The following is a 6,732-nucleotide window of genomic DNA, read 5'->3' as shown; positions in this document are numbered from 1 at the left end:
CAAGCAGCTGAAAGAGTCAGATGCAGATATTTGCACCCAGCCAATGGACAGAAGTTGCTGACCCCTGTGGTTGAATTAGGGAAGGCTAAAAGAAGCTGAGGAGAAGGGGGATCTTGTAGGAAGACCAGCAGTCTCAATTTACCTGGACCCCCAAGATCTCTCAAACAATGGGCCACCAAACAGGCAGCATAAATCCAGCTGATATGAGGCCCCCAACACACATGCAGTAGAGGACTGCAGGGTCTGTGTTTATTCAGAGTTGATGGGCCTAACCCTCAAGAGACTGGAGGCCCCAGGGAGTTTAGAGGTCAGGTGGAGTGGTGGGTGGGGAAATCCATGTGGAGACAGTGGGGTGGGGAGGAGGTATGGGATGTGGAACAGTCAGAGGATGAATTGAGGGGGAATAAAATATGGAGTGTAAAGTAATAAATTAATTAAAATTAAAAAAAGAAAAAGGAAAATATGCCTCCCTTAAAGGTTGGACAGCTTTCCCAGCATACCTCTGCCTACACATGTTAGGGTGCCAAGTATGGAATCTCAGAGAACTGTGATCACGTTTAGTCTAGAATGGAGTCTTCTAACAATGAAACTGTCCTACAAACCTATGCCTCCTTGACTCTCTACCTACTTTCTAGGTGTATTTTTGTGTTCTTCTGCCCTGAGTGTCTGTCTTTATTCGACTGTGCTCCCCCTACCTCCAGCTTTCCTTTTATTAGCAATGGCATGTTCCTGAACCATCTTAAGTCATTTTGAGTCATCTGGTGTAACTGAATGGCATGCCATGGTACCACAGCTCAATCTGCGGTCGCTGATCTGACTTTTGCTGAGTTTTACTACTTTTTATTGTTCAAGCAGTACTTTTAGCTTTGAGGGGAGAGGCAACCCTATGAAGCCCCCTTTTGCAGGCTCTAGTCTCTTTCACTTATCCTTAGGAACTCATTTTTCCCTTACAATAGCTCATCAAGTGCAACTCATAGCAATCAATAAACAATTCATCTATCTCTCTCTTTTTTTTTTTAATGTATGTGAGTACACTGTCACTCTCTTCAGAAGAGGGCATCGGATCCCATTACAGATGATTGAGAGACACCATGTGGTTGCTGGGATTTGAACTGAGGACTTTTGGAAGAGCAGTCAGTACTCTTAACAGCTGAGCCATCGGTTAGGTCCATGATTAATAACCTTATCTCAATCTTTACCCTAAAGTCAGTTGTGCCATTTTGACTTTTCAATTTGTTTCAGACAAACGTTTCAACACTAGAAACTGTGGATCTCTATGGATCTAGTTATCAATAATAGTTTTCTGATTCTCTCCGGTGAACCATTAAACCAAAGCAATATACTTTAGAGTTTGCTATTAAAGTCACATCCTACTCTTGGGTTCTAAATTCTATATCTTTTCAGAATAAGGTATAATTCAGCAGTAACAGTTTTTCTAAAATTCCAGCAGCTTAAATATAAAATGTATTTTTTTCACTGTGCCTATTGGAGTGTTGTGCTTATGTCAACTTGAAACAAGCTAGAGTTAGTTGGGAAGAGAGAAACTCAATTGAGAAAATGCCCCAATCAGATTAGCCCATGGGCAAGCCTATGCTATATTTTCTTAATTTATGATAGAAGAGTAAGGACCTAGCCCATCGTGGGTAGTGGCACCCTGCAGCAGGTATTCCTGAGGTATTAGAAAACTAGCTGAGCAAGCCTTGGAGAGCAACCAGTGAGCAGAACTCCTCCATGGCTTCTGCATCAGTTTGTCCCTGGAGTCCCTTCTACCTTGACTTTCCTGGATGGAAGAACTGCAAGCTATAAAATGAAATAAACCCTTTCCTCCCCAAGTTGTTTTTAGTCATGGTGTTTATAAAAGCAATAGAAACCTTAACTCAAACAGTGTCTTTAAAGGCTTTGGTCACCACAGACACTCAAGGGCACAAAGAACTAGTACATCTCTCTACATCTGCTTCCATGGTCGGGGCTTCAATAGAGAGGAGTGCAACTCATAAAGTTGTAACAAATCCATAAAAAGTTCTATAACCTGTGACTTCTCCACAATGACCCACTCAACCAATGGAAAGAGAGACAGACTTGATGTTTAGTGGCTTGTAGACTAGCTGGAAGAACTAAAGAAACAAACTCTTGGTGAGAAAGAATTCAAACGAAAGAAACTGATTCTAGGTACCTGGGAAGTCTCCCAAAGTCACACATCAGATCTGGTCATCAAAGGAAGCCACACCTCTTCTGCAGTCCTAACTCTACAAATCAAAACCCTGTCTCAATGAAAAAGACACTATCTCTGGCGTGTAGCAGGCCTGCTATGCCCACAGAGTGGATGCTGGGAGAGACGAAAGGCTAGCAGTGCTTAGGAGCTTTACTGACACAGGAAAGCAAGAAGCACTCCACACACAGATGGAGCAAGGGCAGCCGCCTATAACTTCTGCTTTCTAAGTCTCATGTAAACATGTCTGGTAATCCAAATGCAAATCCTACATGGAACTCTAGTTACAATAGGAACCACAGGATCTATAGGTAGAACAAAGGCGACATTGAGCAACTCTCCAACACTTTCACCATTTGAAAAGAACAATGGGCATCTATCAAACACCTGTTTATCATTTTGCACACACACACACACTGGTCTACTCTGATTTTGAAAGAGTCCTGTTCAATGGATGAACACAGACTCTCAGAAATTCAGGAAAATTAAAAGTTTCTGATTTTTTTAAAGAATAATCTAAGGAGAAATAGAATATGCTTTCTTCAAACGAAGTACTTAATGTACTCTTTCAGGCAAATGTATATGCCCTTAACTCAGTAGATTATCACTTTCAGGGTTTCCTATACAGTATAATGTCATGTAGCAATTGTTTTCAGACACTTCACAAACACCATCTACATGCAGCAACTTTGCTCAAATAGGTGTTTAGTTTTCGTAAACAGGAAGGAGCGTGCTACTGGGTAATCCAGAGCCAGGACGGAGACTGAGAAACGCATCTTTACCATGTAGCCCTCATCTCTTTGGACATCAGGTGACTCTTTACTTTCAGACAGTGTTGGCAACATCCAGGATGGAACGAGTCACCGAACAAGGGGTAAAGGCTAGCTAATTGCAGGTGGTGTTTACACTAAGGCCTGTGGCTCTTTGCATGTGTTTCATTACCACAGCCTGGTCACTTAGCAACCTGTATTTGCAGCGGAGCTAGGGAACAAGTCTTTGTTGTGTTTTGGCCAGAACTATTCCCAAGTCAGAATTCTGTTAGAAAAGAAGTTGATACTGGTATTCCCTTATGAAAAACAGTTTTCTTCATTTTTGCAAAATAAATAATTCACAAAAGCACTGTGGAGAATGCCCAACCCAACTCTTAGCCTGGTCTCTCCTGAATCTTCTGTAGTTTCCCCCAACATCAGCTCATCTGTGCGACAGGCAGAAGCAGCCTGAGACCCAGGAGGACCTTTAAGCCTACCACAAGTTCAGATATCCTTATAAAAGACTTTTTCGCCTAAGGAAAGACCCTACAGAATGGCTTAATCAAGGAAAGACCCTACAGAATGTCTTTTTTAAAAAATAGTTTATAATAAGAGTTTGTACCCATCCTATTCTGGAGTGTGTGTGTGTGTGTGCGTGTGTGTGTGCATGTGCGTGTGTGTGTGTGTGTGTGTGTGTGTGTGTGTGTGTAATACATTTTGTTCAAACATCTGCCTCTGCTTGAGAAAGTCAACCCTTTGGTTTACTTTTTGTCAATCTCTGTTTTTTCAACATGATTTCAGTTGGCTTTTATTTTAACATCTTTGTCCACACACAGCTCAATATGCTTTGGCAGTTTGTTTTCATCCAGGAATTGGGACCAATTATTAAGATAGTGCCAAAAACCAATGTCCTCCATTGTCACTTAGAAGCTTAGCTTAGCTCCTGCGAGCTGCCTCTGTTTTGTCATTGCTGAAAGTCCAGTTAGGTTCCAAGACTTAGGTTCCAAGAGGCTAACTAATGTGATCTTACTTCAGTGAGTTGGGGCTTGAGTTCACACGTGTGTGTGACTGCAACTCATAAAATTTTTTAATTAGCCTTTGCTAAAGTTGCAAGATTGTGTCATGTAAAGAGTTAAATTATTAACAGATGATATAGGGTATTAAAAACACTTTAAAATTTGGTGTGTGTGTGTGTGTGAGAGAGAGAGAGAGCACGCACATGAGTGTGCTGGTCAGAAGACCTCTCTTCTTCTTCTCCTTCTTCTTCTTCTCCTTCTTCTTCTTCTTCTTCTTCTTCTTCTTCTTCTTCTTCTTCTTCTTCTTCTTCTTCTTCTTCTTCTTCTTCTTCTTCAGTTTTCTAAGAGTAGAAGTGAGAGTGGGAATTACCAGAGAAGACCAGAGATGTCTAGTGGAAGTCATATGACCTTGTGCTTATAAAACAAAAGATTAGCCAGATCCCGAAACTATATGTTACTGTCTAGGAATCTTCATGAGGTTCATTGTCTCTGCCAGATTAAGAATTAAAAAGCAGGCAAAATCTCAGGTGTAAAACATAGTGGGATGGTAGAGTAGGGTGGGGGGAAGTACACAGTGGGTATCATGACACGAAGGACTCAGGTAGACAACACAATACAAATCTCAGACACTACAAACAGAGTAAGTGGCAAGTGGATAAAGAAGAGTTCTTTATAATAAAGATTTAATTATAAAATAAATAAAAATTAAAAGGCAAAAAAAGAAATCTTAAGGATTTTTCAGGCTACCTTTCATTGCTGGACATACATATATATATATATGTGTGTGTGTGTGTGTGTGTATATATATATTTCTAACCTGTAAACTTATTTTGTTGCCTCGATGAATCTTTACCAGTGTTTCACAGTTAGAATAGCTCCTAACCAAGTTAGTCTGAACATCACCCCAAACTACTTTATGACACTTAGAGACTAATGGTTTGGTTTTGATTTTGTTTTATAATTATCATGCCCTGAAGCCAGTGTTAAGCAGCATAGAAGAGATGGTGGGTGGGTTGGAGATTAATCTGAGATGACTTTGAGGCATTAAGAAAAGCTGAATTTACAGGCTAGCTCAGTGGTTCTCAGCCTTCCTAATGCTTCCACCTTTTAATACAATCCCTCATGTAATGATCTCCGACAACAAAATTAGTTACTATTTCATAACTGTAAATTTGCTACTGTTATGAGTCATAATGTAAATATCTGATATGCAGGACATCTGATATTCAATCCCACAAAGAATTTGTAGCCCATAGGTTGAGAACCGTTGCCTTAAGCTTAGTTTTTCATTTATCTTTTAAATCTAATTTAGGTTTCCTTGCTTATATTAAGAAAAAGAAATTGATGGGGTTTGGTTTGAAAGGGAGCTTTATCATTTACAGGGACGGGTTGTTGAATGTCTCTTGACAGCTCCCAGGGATTCTAGTATTTGAAGAAATGCAAGAGATATCTGAAATGGGTAGGCAAGCCCACCAGCTTACAAGACAGGGTGTGGTCTTGTTTAAGAGTCGGGTAACAATGATAGGACCCTCCAAAAATGTGTAACTCAGCCAGAGGGCTTGGTAGCAACTCTTAACTGGTCTTTGACACTTTGTGGTCTTTCCCCTAGGATGATGGGGGTCATCTTTACTTGGCTATGCCCTCATCTCAAACCTTAGGTGCTTCCCCCTGCTAAGTTTCTCCTCCTTCAACCAACTGGCTCCTTTCATGAGGCATGTAGAAAAAGTTGACTCAAAAAAAAAAAATGTAGCTCATTCCCTGGACCTAGCTACCCAGCATGTCAATTTATCTTCATATAGTCATTTGGGAGCTACGGTTTGCAAATTAATTACACTCCTGTGCGTTCAAACAGCATCAAGACCAAGCAAAGGTACAGATGCAGAGATTGAACCCAAAAGGACTTGGAGGTGGGAAAGATGTATAAAAAACAGACTTGAGGTAAGTCATCTGCACACATGTTTAAGTGGATTGAATTTGGGAAAAAGAAAAGATGGTTTTCTGTAAGAGGATCACGGAGAACCCCGGCCTCTCTTACTGTGAATAGCTACAGATGTTTATGTGATCATTAACATAGAAACACAATGAAAAGTTATGGCTTGCAGAAATTTGGGATTAGGTACTCTTTGGGGATGAAGGGTTGCCTTGAATGGTGCATAAGAAGGTAGAGTTGCTTTTAATTTGGATGTGTACAGGGTTTAATCACTCTTCATGTGTCTTGCAACTAAGGAAGAGGAGAAACATGGAAAAAATCCGCACCAAGCAAAGCTGGAAAATGGAACATAAAGCGAGTCTACAGGGATGACTTCACTCACAGAATTTTGTTCCCACTTTGCTAAGACATTAATAAGTCAAGAGGATTTGACATGCATTCTTTAACTACATACGATATCCCAAACAATCCCCTATGAAAACTATTCTCAGTGTCCACCTCGTATTAGTTCTAAGCGTCTAGAGATGACTTGATGTATACAGGCAAGATACCATTTCATAAAGAGACAATCATAGATATATATCTACATCAAGGGTCCCAGAACTAGAAACAACTGTTCCATCAATTAGTATACAAGTTTTTGAGAGCATGGACCTAGTATGGAATTCCCAAATTCTAGTGCTAGAACATGAAAAGTTTATTTGAAACACAGACGTCCAGACTCTGTTGTAATATTCTGATTTAGAATATTGGACTTGGAAGTCCCTGGCATTTTTCTTCTTCCTCTTCTTTTTCTTCTTCTTCTTCTTCTTCTTCTTCTTCTTCTTC

This window comes from Mastomys coucha, unplaced genomic scaffold (genome assembly GCF_008632895.1).
Source record: "Mastomys coucha isolate ucsf_1 unplaced genomic scaffold, UCSF_Mcou_1 pScaffold23, whole genome shotgun sequence".
Classification (NCBI taxonomy): Eukaryota; Metazoa; Chordata; class Mammalia; order Rodentia; family Muridae; genus Mastomys; species Mastomys coucha.
Note: the sequence above shows the minus strand (reverse complement) of the source record.